The sequence below is a fragment of the Amia ocellicauda genome, chromosome 7, assembly GCF_036373705.1.
Source record: "Amia ocellicauda isolate fAmiCal2 chromosome 7, fAmiCal2.hap1, whole genome shotgun sequence".
Classification (NCBI taxonomy): domain Eukaryota; kingdom Metazoa; phylum Chordata; class Actinopteri; order Amiiformes; family Amiidae; genus Amia; species Amia ocellicauda.
The window spans coordinates 38,955,423-38,972,620 of record NC_089856.1 but is presented as its reverse complement, the minus strand read 5'-3'; the positions used below and the strand labels follow the sequence as shown (position 1 = coordinate 38,972,620).

The 17,198-nt window shown below is 41.2% G+C and overlaps 1 pseudogene; it reads right to left on the bottom strand.

Moving 5' to 3' along the window:
- Window positions 1-8,082: 8,082 nt before the first annotated feature.
- Window positions 8,083-16,362, bottom strand: LOC136753937 (vomeronasal type-2 receptor 1-like; annotated as a pseudogene).
- Between the last annotated feature and the right edge of the window lie 836 nt (window positions 16,363-17,198).

Below are 17,198 nucleotides of genomic sequence, written 5' to 3'. Positions count from 1 at the left end.
TCCTCGCTCCTGGGCACCTCAGGTGCGGCCCTACGAGGCCCTTGAGATTACCGTCTGGAGTTGTGTTGCCTAGGCCCCTAGTGGTACGCCTCAGGGCAGGCTCCCTGATCAGCTTGCTGCCTCCTCCCTTGTGACGGTTTTGTTATACAGTAACCTCTCCCCCTTGGGCAGTGCTATCTACTCTGAACAGTAATGGCCGCCTAGCAGGCAGTGATGCCTTGGCTCAGATTGTGCCCACTCCCTGATTTGATGCACCATGGTGTCACCCCCATTAACACTTTTATTTTCAGGTTGGTGCCCACCAGCGTGCAGATCACCAGCCATTATGAATTTTTATAGGGAAAGAGACCACTGAGAGGTCTCGGAGGGAATGAAGTGCTAGCAACCTCTCTTCCCAATGGACAGATCATAACTTGATAACAATATACAGACCTCAATCCCCATTACCTTATCACCTGCAGTGTCCATGTCTGGCTCCCAGCCAGTACTATAGTGAACACATCTCAATGCCTATGGAAGGACAGACAGCTTTTTAACCTTCTGCCAATTCCACCACCTGAATACAGCTCAATGCAGATTGTCACGAGTCACAAGCACGACAGAGGATGTACATTTAATAATTTCATAAGGGCCCTACCTTGCCACACCCAGGCCACAGAGCGTGCCACTTGCCAGTCCAGCCCTTCTTTCCTGGCCTCTATCAACACACAGTGTAGGCACACTGTAGGCTGGAATCTGTACCAGGGACTGCTTGGTTAGTCGGGCCATCCCATGCTCGTGGAGGGTCTCTTTCTCTACCTCCATCTTCCGGCAAACGGCAAACACCTGCTCTCAGGGCCCCAACCTCGGCGCCCAAGTTAACCCAGCTCCCAGTGTCTTGTCTAGAAAGTTGTTCCCATACTGCCCCAATCACATTCATTCCCAGAATACCTTCTTTATTCAATACTGTAACTCCCCCACAATAAAATTTAACACCACATATCCTACATACGGGATCCTTAACCCATCTGCCGCCCGGAGCTTAAGCCACGGGACCTCTTCCCTATCCCGAACTGTCTGGTGTCCTAGATATTTAGAAAAGAATGACTCACTAAATAAAGTGACTTGGGACCCAGTATCTAAAATGCAGGGTAATCTTACCCCCTGCGCTACCACTTCTGTCCCTGGGCAGTCTCCCACCAATTGGGCATATCTGTCACAGCTGCTGCTTGCACCTGTCCCCCTCCCCCATGCCCTACCATAGTTGGGGGCGGTAGTTTAAAGCTGGTTCACTTTGCCTCCTCTGGGGGCAGTGGCACCACATATGCTACCCCATCCAACACTGTAAACAAATAGGGTGCCCAAACCCATCCTAACGAGGCTGGTTACGACCTGCCCGACTTGGAGCCTCGGGGGCACTGACCTCTGGATCTAAAACGGGCAGCCTCTCTAATGGGGGCCCTCACAGCTCTTCTCTTAACATTTTGGCCAGTTCTTTCAACTGTTTGTGCATTTCTACTCGGAGCTCGCTTTTAAAAGCTTCCCTCCAATCAGTAGTGTTACAAGGGGTACCTTCCTTGGGGGCAGCTGAGGGCACCAACTGGGCAGAAGCTTCTTCTGGTCGGTTCCATCCCTCCTGTTCCAACGCCTGCAAGATCCTGCAAGATCTGGCTGAAACTCTCTCCTGGGGTTCGATGCAGCTGACATTGAAGCTCCTGTTTCAGATGGCTCAGCTGTAGTACAGCGATGAACTGTTTGCGCAACGTCTCTTCTTCTTTGGCTGAGCCCTCTGGCTCTTCCTTCCACCATCTGTAGAAGAGTTCATGTAGCCGCAGAGCGTAAGCCCCCATGGTCTCCCCTCTTTCCTGTCACAGCTGGAAAAACCTTGACCTCAGCACCTCTTTTGATGAAATCTCTTATAATATAATAGATATCTAGGTATAATAGATTAAGAATTGTAAAGATCTGTCTACTATTCCCCCGCACCCCAGTCTCTAGTACCAAGACCTCCTATCTAGCCTGCCCCTCCAAAGCCCCACAAATAAAATCTACCTCTTGTTGTGCATTAAGTGTTTGAGCTTGTATCTTTGCCTGAACCTGAGCCTTCCATTCCCCATACTTAACAGTTTGCCCCTCCCCTCCAAACTTGGGGACTAAAGGCACCCTCAAGAACCACAGCATAGCTATTGTCACGGTCATTGGGGGACCCTGAACATCAGCTGCCTCCATGCTGGGTGTATATGTGCTGCCGGCTACGCCACATTTTTGTAAGTGGTGGTGGCACTACAATTAAAACCGGTCGACCACGCCACCCCCAAGATTACCCAAGTCGGGGGGACCACGACCACGCAATATTCAAAGACACGTAACTTTGCACACTCAGCACAGGAGGACAGCAGATACGATATACACTTTATTTTTTCAATAAATAAATAAATAAATTAGTATAAAGTATAAACTCAGGCTTCGACCTGGCTGATGAGGTGGCCTGGGTAAAACTTAGCCTATCCGCCCTCTATAGGGAGGAACAAGAAAAGATCAAGGTCCTTTCCAGGGTCCGTATCATGGAGAATTATGAGAAATGTAGCAGTTTCTTCTTCAAGAAGATGAAGGAGAGGCAGCCTACAATGTCCTCCATGATCGACACCTTGGGGCAGGAGGTGGAGGGCAGAGAAACTGTTGAGACAGTGGTGTGTGACTTCTACAGGGAGTTATATGACCAGAAGGTGGTGGATCAAAATTTGATCCATCACTTTCTGTCCCTATTGGAATCCTGCAAGGAGGAGGACGAGGAGGAGGAGGAGGAGGATCCAGAGATCACCACCACTGAACTCTCCCAGGTTATAAAGAGTCTTAACTCTGGAAGGACACTGGGTCCCAATGGGATCCCTGCTGAATTCTACAAAATCTTTTGGGAGGTGCTTAAGGAAGATCTGGCACAGGTCTTGGGGTTGGTGTACAGAGAGGCTAGACTGGCGCCTCGTATGGAGAGGAGTATCCTTATTCTTCTCCAAAAGAAGGGAGATCCAAAGGATGTGAAAAACTGGCAACCAGTCAGCCTCCTGTGCACCGACTGGCCAAAGCACTTACGCTCCGGCTACAGCGGCCACTCCCTCATGTCGTGGGTCCCGACCAGGTCTGTGGTGCCCGGGGGAGATCGGCGACCGACAATGCCATGCTGCTCAGGGATGTTGTGGCCTACTCGAACGAGAGAAGGCTTCCCCTGGTCCTGATCAGTTTGGACCAGGAGAAGGCCTTCGACAGAGTGGGCCATGAATACCAGCAGCTAGTGATGGAGAGGATAGGTCTCGCTCCTGGCCTGAGGAGATGGGTTAAGATAATTTACAGCAGCCTAAGCAGCAGGGAACCACCACCTGACTGAACCATTTTTGGTCAGGTCAGGGGTTCGACAGGGTTGTCCCAAGTCAGCCCTGCTGTACGTCATCTGTTTGGAGCCATTCATGCAGGCAATCCCCGGGACACCCGGGTGAAAAGTTTCCATCTCCCGGGCGCCGGTGGAAAGCAACTGAAAGCCCGGGACTATATGGACGACATGGCTGTGGTCTACACAGACCGTGGTTGTGCGGCTCATTGAGGTGCAGGGGCTGGCATATGTGGTTAAGAACATCCAGGCTGCTGGCAAGAAAGTGAGTTTTATGAACCGCTTTGCCAGCAGTCTGAGACCACTCGGCCTCTTTGCCCTGGATAACACCAGGCTGCACTTGTGGGATCCCCCGTTGTTCTACAGGGCGCTCTGAGCCTTTGCACTCGAAGTAGGCCTCCAGAAAGCATCGCTGACCAGCAGAATAGAAAATGTTCCTACTGAAACCTGCAGAAATATCTGGGCTAACGCTACGCATGTTTGCCTCACAAATATGCAGAAATATGTCTCCTGGATGGCTGTGAATCTGTGTTTCCCCACTCAAGTGTTCATGTATAGAAGGGGTTTGGCCCTGTTTGACACATGCCCCTACAAGGACTGCCTGGGAAAGGAGACAGAGGCTCATATTTTTAAGGAATGCCCCTCTGCTTGCAGGGTCTGGCTCCGGTTTGACGTACCTGTGCAGACAACCGCCCAGCAGATCCTGTTTGGCCCAGTCAGAGGACTGACATCAACAACTCTGAGGTGTTAGTGGCCTGTCATCTGTGCGGTTAAACAGGCCCTGTGGGAGGGACAGAACATCTGTTTGTTCAATAAGCAGGAGCTGGACCCAAAAGTCATCGCAAGGAGGTAAGAGATCATGTCAATCTGGAGATCCACCAGAGGGGCAAAGACACAGCCTTAAACAACTGGAAAATTCAAGATCTAGGGCAGTTTAGAATCCCATGATGGGATACTATCTCAGGGGATGGATACTCCCCCGGCTGGAGCCCGAGTCCAAGTGCTTTTATTCTTTTAAGAAAATGATTGCTTTCAAAAAATATTTATGTAGGTTTATGAATGTTTTATGGTTTGTCTGTTGCAATGACCATTATTCTTACTTTAAAAATGCATTACACTGTTTTTGTTTGGTTCTTTTGTTTTGTTTTTTGTTTGTCTAATGCATTTACCGTTTAGTTTTTTCAATGCAGCAGATTGTTGTTGTTTTTTTGTGAAAAATTCACTTTTGCAAAATGTACCTTGTTTTAGGTATTATTTTGACTTATTTGAATGCACCTAATCACTGTTTGTTTTGTGTTCTTAAATATGATTTATTTTAATGATTTAGAAATGTTTAGAATTTAATTAAAAAAAAAAAATCGTAAGTATTGAAATTGTGTACTTTTTAATTTTGAAATTGTAAAATACTTAATCCGATATACAGTATAAACTCAGCCGGGGATAAAGCCTATAATGGGCAGGGCACAGGTAAACTACTAAAAGTACAACTAATTAAAATGCCTTTAATAATGTGGGCTAAAAGAATCTTAAGACTGATAAAATAAAAAACGAATGGTCTGTGCCTATGCTAAAGAAGCTCCTTGCTAAAGAATATGGCTAACAATAAAAAGAGAAAAGGAGAAGAAAAGCAAAACACTTTGTCCAATTTCTCAGGAACCCCAATTCAAAAACCAAGTTCTAGGACACCGTCGCAGGCTGCCCGTAGTTCGGAATGGAAAGATGAATCCCATTATGTCCCTCTATAAGATCACTGTCCACTCGTCGCTACACACCTTGCTCTCTCTCATCTCTATTCACTTCAAGGGCAAAGCAGCACTTGGGGCTCAGTTGGGAATGGGATCCAGTTGGGGAAAGCAGCACTATAGGGCAAAAGAGATTGAATTTAGGAGACTATAATTCCTACGAATAACCGTGGATATTCCGCCTTTGTCTGAATTTAAACAGAACTAGACTCAGGCAGCGAGCCACAGGGAGGGTTGAAACACAGACGTCAGTACATTAAAGCTTTCTATCACGCTCCCTGCAGTAGTTACTCGCTCATCACTGTCTGTCTTTACTATTACGAGGCAATACAGAGCAATGCACTTATCTTTCATATGGCGTGTGTGTGCCTCCTGACTCAGGCACATCCCCTGGTCTCTCTCATGGATAGACGTGAACTGCTCTGTCTCTCCACTCACACGGTCTTGCAGCTTCCTTTGTTCAGCATCTCTCCCACAGCTGGCTCCCTGCGCCTGACTGGCTCACAGTCCTCCTCTTTTGTTCACGTCTCAGGTAATAGTGAAGCTCCTCTTCTCTCTGCACCATACCCCCTTTTAAAGCACTCAGGGGTGGATAATTAGCACTGGGGAGCAGGTGGGAGCGGGGAATAGATGTGGGAATGCAGGTGAGATGCCTCATTGTCCAAGTGGGTGTCCTGTCAGTCAAGAAGCTCACAAAACGTGTGCCAGACAATAAACATAGTGAAAATAAAGTGAAAAAAGGAAAATACATCAAAACAAAAGAAACCATAATAACACAAACCAATAAATCAATATAAAGAATAATAAGTGATAATCAATTAAACCCACAGTGATTATATAATTATATAAATGAGCCTCTGTCATGTCGGTGACATTATATTTTCAAAACTGTTATAATTAATAGATTTGGAAAAAAAAAAAAACACACACACACAGTTCAGATACCATTATTTAAATATGTATTTGTTTTTGATTAATGGATTTTGCTATAGATATGGATAGATTAATTCAGAGGGATTTTGATGTCATTTTACACATGAAATGCTTCTTTGTATTCCTCTCAGGCTTTAGTAGTATAATATATTTAAGAATATGCAATTCAGATGGTACAAGTGTAAATATAGCTCTGTAACACAATCATATATTTAAAATGTATGTGTAAACATTGAACACTGGTTTCTGCATTACGTTGTTCGTCAGTGTGGCCACAGTGCACATTCTTTGGTGAACTATGATATGTGCTGCCCTTTGAAACACTGCGCAAAACGTTTACAATACATTGCGAGTGATGTACACATCAGTGTTAATTTTCAAACAATGATAATATAAAATTTAAAATTACAATAAAGGCATTTATATCACAATACCGTGTCTACGGCTCGGATTAAAAACCGAATAAAAACGTCGACACGCAATAGACAATTACACAATTGTACACGGTTGTGGCTTATGTTGTTGTTGCTAGTGTCTTCTGATCATTAATGTAACCACTAAGAAGTACAGTTCTGTAGCCGGTGTGTCACAGTTTGTATTTAATCTGCACCGCTACACGTAAGTAGAAGCTGAATAAAAGATTTACATTGATCTCTTATTCACCTAAGATCACCATTGATCCACCCGCTAATAGATAAGGGCGTCTGCCAAAAAATAACAAAATATCAGCAACAACAACAACAACAATAATAATAATAATAATAATAATAATAATAATAATAATAACTACACGGCTGTCATCAATGGCAGCTTCGGTTTTTATTTTATCTACTCATATTCGTAAATGCTGCGAAGTACAGGCTTGCAGTTTTGTTTAGCGAGGAGATTAATGTCGTCGATTTACAGACTGCTGTTTTACTATGATTTAAAAAACAATCGCTGTCTCTCACAGGACCATCTTGATCTTGCTCCCTGCGGTTTCTCTTCAGTTTCAGACACTGTGGTTGGCTCGTGGTGTCTCATGCTGCCCGCCAGTGAAATGTCCTCCCCGCCCGCAGCTGCGCATGTTTGAACTGTCATTCAGCGTGAAGCTGGGCTGCGGGATTCCCTCCTGCGACTCTCCCGCAATTTTTCGCGCTCACACCTTGCGAACATTCGTGATTTAGGGCCGGATTAAAGCAAAACTTTGACCCACCCGGTAATAGCAAACTACAAACCTGTACATTATAACGCTTATATTTATGATTAGGAGAAAGTATCATCTTACTAAAAATGAAGCTGCAACTGAGTACAGTTCTGTAGTTTTCTATTAGCGGGTGGGTCAAACTTTTGAGTTAATCCCAGCCTTAATCCTGCCCCCTGTCTCTGTAAGAAGTAGCCTAATTACTACCCTCCTCTCTCTCCCTTTCTATAGATGAACTCCTGTGGCAGTGTTTATAGCCACTTTAAACTCAATTATCTCTTTGTGTATGTATTTGTGTTTGTGTGTGTGTGTGTGTGTGTGTGTGTATATATATATATATATATATATAGAGAGAGAGAGAGAGAGAGAGAGAGGGAGAGAGAGAGAGATGTACGAGACTGCTATGGAATGGTTGAGCTATAAAAAATGAAAATCACATATTTAAGTATTTGTTTTCATAATATGCAAGCAAAATCATACACACACACACCCCTCTCTAAATTCACAAATTATTGGCGTAAATTTAGTCATGAGTGACCAAAATGCTCCACAGTATAATAGGAATGATATTACAAAAATGTAATCTGTTTACTCTTGATTAGAAGAAACTGCTCTAAACATAATAATCAGAGAAATGCTTGAGGTCTAGTCCAAATTGTTAATTTAATCATTCAGATGGATTTTGATGGCATTTTACCCATTAAATGCTTCTTTGTATTCATCTCAGGCTTTACTAGTATAATATAACATTTGGGTAGAAAAATACAAAATAACAAGCCAAAACTTGATGCTAAAATGGCAAATATTTCTATGGCTACTGTAAATTTCCCAGGAGAGCTGATATAAGCTGGGATAAAGGTGATCTAGACTGCACAGAATATGAGCATGCTGAATGTGATTAATTTGGCTTCATTGAAGTTATCAGGCAGTTTTCGAGCCAGGAAAGCCAGCACAAAGCACATGGCCGAGAGGAATCCAATATACCCTAACACAGCCCAGAATGCACCTGCAGATCCCAGGTCACACTCTAGAATGATTCTGTCTTTGTAGTATTTCATATTTCTATTTGGAAATGGGGGGGATAGAATCAACCACAGGGTGCATATTAAGGCCTGAATGACAGTGAAAGCAAAAATTCTTAACCTCTGCTGTGTGGGCCCAAACCATTTCATAATATTACTGCCTGGCAGTGTAGCCCTGAAGGCCATTAACACCACTATTGTTTTCCCCAGAACACAAGAGATGCACAGGACAAATGTGATGCCAAATGCTGTGTGGCGCAACATACAGGACCACTGTAGGGCTGGCCAATGAAAGTAAGTGAGCAAAGGAAACACAGAGTTAATGAGAAGAGCAGGAGGAAACTGAGCTCAGAGTTATTGGCTCTAACAATGTGAGTATCTCTAAAATAAAAGAAAACTATTGCTGTAACTACAGCTAAGAATGCTCCAAGTAACGCAAATATAATTAGCAGTATTCCCATGATTTCTTCATAAGACAAGAATTCAATGTCCTTTAATATGCACTGGTCTCTCTCTTCATTGGACCAGTAACCCAGAGGGCACTTAGCACAGTCAATGGAATCTGGGAAAAATAACTTAGAATCACAAACTTGATCTAATGTGTGTTTTTTAAAATATACAGTACTGTACAAAAGTTTTAGGCAGGTGTGAAAAAAATCCTGTAAAGTAAGAATGCTTTCAAAAATAGACCTATTAAAAGATTATATTTGTCAATTAACTAAATGCAAAGTGAGTGAACAGAAGACAAATCTAAAACAAATCCATATTTGGTGTGACCACCCTTTGCCTTAAAAACAGCATCCAGTCTTCTAGGTACACTTGCACAAAGTCAGGGATTTTGTAGACATATATTCAGGTGTATGATTAAACAATTATACCAAACAGGTGCTAATGATCATCAGTTCAATATGTAGGTTGAAACACAATCATTAACTGAAACAGAAACAGCTGTGTAGGAGGAATAAAACTGGGTGAGGAACAGCCAACTCAGCTAACAAGGTCATGTTGCTGAAGACAGTTTACTGTCAAAAGTCACACAACATGGCAAGACTGAGCACAGGGTATCCAGATGTGCTGTCCAAGCTCTTTTGAAGAAGCACAAAGAAACGGGCAACGCTGAGGACTGTAGACACAGTGGTCGGCCAAGGACACTTACTGCAGCAGATGAAAGACACATCATGCTTACTTCCCTTCGCAATGGGAAGATGTCCAGCAGTGCCATCAGCTCAGAATTGGCAGAAAACAGTGGGACTCTGGTACACCCATCTACTGTCTGGAGAAGTCTGGTCAGAAGTGGCCTTCATGCAAGACTTGCAGCCAAAGAGACATACCTCTGATATGGCAACAAGGCCAAGTGACTCAATTATGCATGAAAACACAGGAACTGGGTTGCAGAAAAGTGGCAGCAGGTGCTCTGGACTGACGAGTCAAAATCTGAAATATTTGGCTGTAGAAAAGGCAGTTTGTTCGCCGAAGAGCTGGAGAACAGTACACGAACGAGTGTCTGCAGGCAACAGTGAAGCATGGTGGAGGTTCCTTGCAAGTTTGGGTCTGCATTTCTGCAAATGCAGTTGGGGATTTGGTCAGAATTATTGGTGTCCTCAATGCTGAGAAGTACAGGCAAATACTTATCCATCATGCAATACCATCAGGGAGGCATCTAATTTGCCCCAAATTTATTCTGCAGCATGACAACGACCCCAAACATACAGTGATAGTCATTAAGAACTATCTGCAGCGTAAAGAAGAAAAAGGAGTCCTGGAAGTGATGGTATGGCCCCCACAGTGCCCTGATCTCAACATCACAGAGTCTGTCTGGGATTACATGAAGAGACGGAAGCAACTGAGGCTGCCTAAATCCACAGAAGAACTGTGGTTAATTCTCCAAGATGTTTGGGCCAACCTACCTGCCGAGTTCCTTCAAAAACTGTGTGCAAGTGTACCTAGAAGAATTGATGCTGTTTTGAAGGCAAAGGGTGGTCACACCAAATATTAATTTGATGTCGATTTTTCTTCTGTTCACTCACTTTGCATTTTGTTAATTGATAAATATAGTCTATTTTTGAAAGCATTCTTACTTTACAGCATTTTTTCACACCTGCCTAAAACATTTGCACAGTACTGTATGTGTGTATACAGGGGCTCTCAAAAGTATTCACCCCATTGGACATTCCACATTTCATTGTGTTACAACATTAAATCAGAATGGATTTAATCAGTTTTTGCCAGTGATCAACACAGAAAATGTCAATAATATCAAAGTGAAAAATACAATCTGCAAATTGTTCTAAATGAATTACAAATACAAAACAGAAAATACTTTAATCCATAAGTAATCACCCCCTTTGCTATGACACACCTGATTGAGCCACCTCTGTGCAATTTAGGTGTGTCACATGATTTCAGGTTAAATACACCTGTCTCTGGGAGGTCCCACAGTTGGTTAGTACAATTCCTAACAAAAACGACAGCATGAAGATGAAGCAACATTCAATGCAAAACCGAAATAAGGTTCTTCAAAAGCACCAATCAGGGGTAGGATTTAAGAACATTTCCAAGGCATTGAATATCCCCTGGAGCACAGTAAAGTCCATTATTAAGAAATGGAGAGAATATGGCACAACTGTGAATATGCCTAGATCAGGCCGTCCTCAAAAACTGAGTATCTGGGAAAGAAGGGCATTAGTCAGGGAGGCCACCAAGAGGCATATGGCAACTCTAAAGGAGTTAGTCTTCCACGGCTGAGCTTCCATACTGCAACAATAGCCCGAGTGCTTCACAAAAGTGGCCTTTATTGGAGAGAAGAAAAACTCTCATCAAATCTCAGCTAGAGTTTGCCAGAAGACATGCGGGAGAATCTGAGATCAAGTGGAGGAAGATTCTATGGTCTTATGATACCAAAATATAACTTTTTTGCCTCAACGCTAAGCGCTACCTTTGGCACCAGCCTAACACTGCATATCATCCTGAGAACATCATCCCTACCATGAAGCATGGTGGTAGCAGCAGGATACTATGGGGGTGCTTCTCTGCATCAGGGCCTGGAAACCTTATAAAGATAGAGGGCAAAATGGATGCAGCAAAGTACAGAGAAGTCCTGGAAGAAAACCCGCTGAAGTCTGTAAGAGACTTGGGACTTGGGAGAAAATGAATCTTCCTGTCTTGCAGGACAATGACCCCAAACATACAGCCAAAGCCATACTGGTCAAAATGGTCAATGTCCTGGAGTGGCCCAGTCAAAGCCCAGACCTCAATCCAATTGTGATTATGTGGAAAGAATTGCTGTCCCCATCCAACGTGATGGAGCTTGAGCAATTTGCCAAAGCAGAATGTGCAAAAATTGCTGTGTCCAGATGTGCAAAGCTGGTAAAGACTTATGGCTGTAATTGCTGCCAAAGGTGCCTCTACCAAATATTGATTAAAGAGGGTGATTACTTATGCATTCAAATATTTTCTGATTTGTATTTGTAATTAATTAAGAAAAAATTGCAGATTATATTTTTCACATTATGGATATTTTCTGTGTTGATCAAACTCCTGATTAAATCCGTTCTGATTTCATGTTGTAACACAATGAATTGTTGAAAAGTCCAAGGGGGGTGAATATTTTTGAGAGCCACTGTATATGTATATGTACACTCACCTAAAGGATTATTAGGAACACCATACTAATACTGTGTTTGACCCCCTTTCGCCTTCAGAACTGCCTTAATTCTACGTGGCATTGAATCAACAAGGTGCTGAAAGCATTCTTTAGAAATGTTGGCCCATATTGATAGGATAGCATCTTGCAGTTGATGGAGATTTGTGGGATGCACATCCAGGGCACAAAGCTCCCGTTCCACCACATCCCAAAGATGCTCTATTGGGTTGAGATCTGGTGACTGTGGGGGCCAGTTTAGTACAGTGAACTCATTGTCATGTTCAAGAAACCAATTTGAAAGGATTCGACCTTTGTGACATGGTGCATTATCCTGCTGGAAGTAGCCATCAGAGGATGGGTACATGGTGGTCATAAAGGGATGGACATGGTCAGAAACAATGCTCAGGTAGGCCGTGGCATTTAAACGATGCCCAATTGGCACTAAGGGGCCTAAAGTGTGCCAAGAAAACATCCCCCACACCATTACACCACCACCACCAGCCTGCACAGTGGTAACAAGACATGATGGATCCATGTTCTCATTCTGTTTACGCCAAATTCTGACTCTACCATCTGAATGTCTCAACAGAAATCGAGACTCATCAGACCAGGCAACATTTTTCCAGTCTTCAACTGTCCAATTTTGGTGAGCTTGTGCAAATTGTAGCCTCTTTTTCCTATTTGTAGTGGAGATGAGTGGTACCCGGTGGGGTCTTCTGCTGTTGTAGCCCATCCGCCTCAAGGTTGTACGTGTTGTGGCTTCACAAATGCTTTGCTGCATACCTCAGTTGTAACGAGTGGTTATTTCAGTCAAAGTTGCTCTTCAATCAGCTTGAATCAGTCGGCCCATTCTCTTCTGACCTCTAGCATCAACAAGGCATTTTCGCCCACAGGACTGCCGCATACTGGATGTTTTTCCCTTTTCACACCATTCTTTGTAAACCCTAGAAATGGTTGTGCGTGAAAATCCCAGTAACTGAGCAGATTGTGAAATACTCAGACCGGCCCGTCTGGCACCAACAACCATGCCACGCTCAAAATTGCTTAAATCACCTTTCTTTCCCATTCAGACATTCAGTTTGGAGTTCAGGAGATTGTCTTGACCAGGACCTCACCCCTAAATGCATTGAAGCAACTGCCATGTCATTGGTTGGTTAGATAATTGCATTAATGAGAAATTGAACAGGTGTTCCTAATAATCCTTTAGGTGAGTGTATATATACATGCAAACCATAAGGGGTTTTGATATATAAATATTGTTCTTTTTACTTTCCATTTTCAGTTATATTTTCAGTATTCATTGAATATAAATTCAGCATAGGTGGAAGAATACAGTGTCTATAAACATGTGAGTGTCATTTCTATTGTTTCTATCAAATTCGGCAAACTCTGAGAATACTCCATTGACAAATAGGAATAGTTTAACAATATTTTATAAACTAATTACAGAATAAACTTGATTCATAGGCAGAGTGTGAATACATTTGCAAACTGTATATATATATATATATATATATATATATATATACATACATACATACATACATACATACATACAAGTATAAGAATATATATTAAGGATGCTTCTCATTTTGAACATTAAACATCTGCTATTGTTAAGTACTTTCTATTTCTTTTATTACCTGTTTGGTTGCTGATCTGTCCTTCAGCACATGGTACACAGTCAAAGCAGCAGACAGGTCTTCCCTTCTGAACAGCTTTGCGAGTGCCTGGGGGACAGCTCTCACTGCACACTGACACTGGCACCTTAGAAATTACAGGTAATGCCATGCATGTCATTACCGTTGTTGTTTAACCATATCAGACAATACTAATTATATAGAGTAAATCTAACCCACCCTTAGAATTACTCATGCATTAATGTACTACTCAAGTAATCTAATCATTAATGTTATCACTTCAGTACACTTCAACATAATTTTAAATTATTCAGTTATACAGCTTAATGTTTTTATAGGCTTAACATGCATAACGTATTGATTTACATAGATGTAGGTGGATTTCAATCTTAGACGGCAATGCTTTAGTTAGTGATGCAAAGCATACGTCAGCAGTGAGTATGTTACTTTAATAAAAGTGAAGTAAATTGATTGGCATCTGAAAGAGCAAAGCAAAGTATTGACTGTGAATATTTTGACAAAAGACACAAAACAACTGTGTAATTTATGCAAAGTAAGATTGACTTGTCATAAAACAACTAGTTCAATACTTCACTTTTTAAAATGTTGAAGCATTTGTTAATTGATTTTAAATATGTGCAGTCCCTCTGATATTATATATATATATATATATATATATATATATATATATATATATATATATATATAGTTTTCTTGGGATAAACATTACCCAACAAGGAAGGTTTGTTCTAATTTTTTCACAAGGACATTACAGATCCATTCAAATTGGAATGTAATGTTGCCTTTGTAACATTATCTTTTTTGCATTTTGCTGCATTAGTTACCTTTTGAATAAGTTAACATTGATTCCCAAGGTGTTTCATCAAAAATAAAACGTGTTCAGTTCTTATAATCTGTGGGGGCTGAACTGCTCAAGCAGTGGTATTAGCAAATAATAAGCAGTCTCTTTGTTTTAGAACAAAGTTGATGAAAACGTACCTGATTCTGGTAGCCTGTCCAGACAATGCTCACGTTGTTCATTGTAAAACGTGTTTCCCTTGGTAAAGATGCATCATAATGTCCAACAACAACAAAGTCAATGTTCTCATCTTTATTTAGTTGCCAGTTAACTAATTCATATCTTGCTGCTGGATCCCCATTGCTGTCAAAAGACACCTGTTCCCCAGTTTTAGATTTGAAATTAATGTTTTTCAGGTAATGAAGCACCTGTGAAAAAAGATTGTTTATTCAAGTCTATTTATATAATTGATACCAATGTGCAACTCCATTACTGTGGTGGGTGAATCAAAGATACAATTCAAGATCAAACTAAATACTTTATGCTGTTTGCAATTTAAATTGTATATTGGACTTTAGTTACAATTCTAATATTCACATCTCTGATTTATTTAGTTGCACATAAAACATCAGGACTACAAGATTTGTTTAAAGAACATACAATCCTTGCCTGCCAAGGTGCAATTTCCATGTTGTTTGAACAGGTTTTATTTATAAAGTGATCTTCCCCATATTTACAGCTGAGAAGATCATGAAGAGCATGCGCCACTGCATACACTGCTTTATAAACATTATGAGGGATTCTGAGCTCAGACACATCAGTGTACTGATTATTCACTTCTCTTAAGTTCTCCATCCCTGTGCAAGGAATTGTTTTTGTTTCCTTCTCATTTTTGTCAGACTACAGCTAAAAATTGTTTCCCAAAAATCCTGCAGAAATGTATTATGAGGATCATTAGATGGGTGAACACTTAGTAAGAAATCATTTAAGCCTCTTATTTTGGTGTTCACACTTGTGAATCCAGTTGCACCACCGAGAATTTTATAACTATCATGATTAGCAAGGTTTCTGGAGGTTATCCAAGATTCACTGCCTATCCACTGCACACCAGTGACATTTTGAAGAAGCATTTCTTGTAATAAGATAGACATCTCAAGTTGAGGCAAGAAAGCTAGTATTACTTTTGCAGTAGACATTCTAATGATGTTTATAATTCTATGAATTTTGTGTATTGGATCAATGCTTGAAAAGGCTTCTGAATACTCAATACAAACACCCTCCTCTTGAGCAACTTGCAGAAAGGTTGCCGTCCCACTGTTGCCGTAATCATTATCACTTCTAATGGCCCCAACCCAGGTCCATCCAAAGTGCCTGACAAGCTGTGCCAGGGCTCTGCTTTGGTAATAGTCACTGGGGAAGGTTCTGAAGAATGAGGGAAATCGTTTTCTGTTGCTCAAGCATGCACAGGTAGCAAGGTGACTAATCTGTACCAAACGAATGGTAAAAATAATGTAAATACAATCATTCTACAATTCATTATTTATTTTAATACAATTTTGTATACCTAATTTTAATTTGGATATGAAAAGTAAAAAGCATTAAAGTGTTCTTACCAATGGCACATTGAAAGGTCCAAGAGATGTTGCAGTTCCGAGTGTCACAGATGAAGCAGCTTGTCCTATAATTGCATGGACGTTAGGTGGTTTGGTGCAGGAGTTTTCAGAGAGAACTCCTTCCTCCTGGCCGTTCACTAAATTAAAGGCACCTCTTACTGTTGATAGTATATCTGGACACATGCTGTGGATCCTGTAGCCCAAGGTAACATTGGGGAGAATATCTGTACTGTTGTTTATTTCATCTATAGTGAAAATCATGGTCTGGGCAAGCTGAAAATCTCTGAAATATATCCTGAAGGAATAGGCATATATAATGAATAACTAAACATGTAAAAACACATTTATTGCATTAAGTCCATAGGGCATAAAAGAAATGTAATTTTCCATTTATACTTACCCTTTGCATTCTGAAGGTTCTGGCATACTTGTGAAATTGTGCATTGTACTAACCATCCTTGATTTTAATGAAAATAAACCTCCTATTAAAATGTCCCCATTCTTTGAAAATGCGGGCAGTTCTGGTCTGCCTTGCAACCTACAAATTGACTTGTCTGCTGATACCAAAAGGGCAAGTAGAAGTACTTTTAGTACTAGCATTTTCAAATGTTCTCCATGTCAGTGCATCCTGCTTTTATATTATACAGGGCGTAGAGCTGTCACAGGTGCTGAAATTATCCTTGAGTGGAATTCAAGCACACATCCCAACAGCAACTCTCCAAGGTGGGTGGGATCTCTTGTGTGTTTTGTTTTTAGCAGATAGCCTAACAAAACATTTGATCATGCATTTCTTAAATTCACATTTGTGGTTTGATTTTAATCATGAATCAGTTATAAAGCAATTGTATTTAATACAGCACTGTATATGAAATACGTTTTATACTCATTATCATAGTTATTTCCAAGCTAACAAGATTCTGTAAACAAAGTTTGCACTGTAATGTTTCAGAGTAAGGATTTTGACAGAGCTCAGAAAGGTATATATTCCTGAAATAGTGTGCAATGTGGGAAACAGGATTTCTACATGTAGACATAGATCAATGTGCTTAACTGTCATTTGTAGTAATCTGTCCATTTAGTACAAACATTCTGATCGTGTCTGGAGAAAACGATGAGTACCAATCTACACAAGAATTTCAGTTTCATTTAAAGTTGTTTTTATTGAAAACTGGTAAATTGAATAAGAAAGATTTGAACACGTAAAACTGCAAAAAACACAAACATGCAATAATAATAAACACTTGAATCTCTTAATGGAAACT